Source organism: Mugil cephalus, chromosome 10 (genome assembly GCF_022458985.1).
Source record: "Mugil cephalus isolate CIBA_MC_2020 chromosome 10, CIBA_Mcephalus_1.1, whole genome shotgun sequence".
In the NCBI taxonomy this organism is placed as follows: Eukaryota; Metazoa; Chordata; class Actinopteri; order Mugiliformes; family Mugilidae; genus Mugil; species Mugil cephalus.
This window is the reverse complement of record NC_061779.1, coordinates 253,358-255,000: the sequence shown is the minus strand read 5'-3', so window position 1 is coordinate 255,000 and position 1,643 is coordinate 253,358.

Below are 1,643 nucleotides of genomic sequence, written 5' to 3'. Positions count from 1 at the left end.
GTGGATTTTATTCACGTATTCGGATGAAAGTCACGAGGGGCGGCAGGTCAGTCTGTTACCGGGCAAACGGCAGAAGTGTTGTCAGGGAGAGCAGCTCTGCTTGTTACTCTGAGCTACAAGAGATGATGCAGGAGCAGAAGAACCACTAAGAGACACAACTCAATCCAGAAAGACCCTCTGGTGCACAGGAACCACAGCTTTACAGCTTTACAAGCTTTAGTTTCAGTTCTGTGAGACACTCAGTAAAACAGAATAAAATATAATTGAATTCTGAATCACAGGAGAATGAAACTTAAATACAAATAAAAAAAATTTAAAAATCTGTCTACTTCTATAAACTCTCCTTTCTGGTGTGATTTCTGTTGGAACGACCTGATGACCTGTTAAACCGAACCAGCTCCAAAAGGAGAAATCGGACCTTTTTGTGTCATGTAAAGCACCTGAGCCTTGTTTCATCTCTCACTTATTCTGATTGCTCTTTGTTCTTCTTCACTGGTTCACTTTGGGTCAGAGCTGCTGTAATGAAAGTAATTCCCCCCTGGGATCAACAAAGTAATTCTGATTCTGATTTTGGTTCTGGTTCTGCTTCTGATTCTGGTTCTGATTCTGATTCTGATTCTGATTCTGGTTCTGGTCTGGTTTCTGTCTATACATGTGAGTGTTTAACAGGGAGAATCTGACCATATAATACAGAGATAAACAGTATGTGATGTGTAAATTGACACTAGGTGGCAGCTGATTAACACGTCTCAGAGACGCTTTAAAACATCCCTTCAGTTCATTCTGCTCAGCTCGACCATACACATCATAATTATATTTAATATATTATATTATATTATATTATATTATATTATATTATATTATATTATATTATATTATATTATATTGAACATATTTTTGTATTCTTAATATATTTCATCACATATATTTGTCCAGTAACTACTACATTTCCTAAATGAGTGATCTCTCTTCGTCTACTTTAACTCTTTATTTTATTGTCCCTCTGCTCCTTTGTCTCCAGATTAGTTAGATCAGTATAAATAAATTTATTGTTTTATTGTTTCATCCAGGTTTTGACTGGAGTTCATCACCTGCACCAGTAGAGGGCAGTCTACGAAGATGATCCTGAAACAAGCCACTAACTCGTATTTTATTTTATTTTGAACGAAACAGAAACTAAATGAACCTGATAAAGAAAGACAACTATAAAATAACAATGAACTGATAAAGTCACAACATAATAAAACACATTCAGTCTGATTAATAAAAAAGATCACTTTATTGATGCCCGCAGGGAAAATGTCTCAAGATAACAGAGAACATCAATGTGACCAGACATAGACATAAGAATACGAGTCAAGGAGAAAAAATAGAATAAGATAAAAATAAAACAATCTTAAAAATAGTGTAAGAATGAGGTAGTAAGTTACAAAAAATATTCTGAAAACATACAGTCCAGTCTACAATCACAGACACGAGATATATAGACATTTTATTATTATTATTATTATTATTATTATTATTAGTGTTATTATTAGTGTTATGTACGACATATGATAGAATTCTCTTGAATTAAATACATTAAGAAAACTAAGCGAATGAACTTGTTATCACGGGAAAATGGAGGAAATAATATGTGTGAA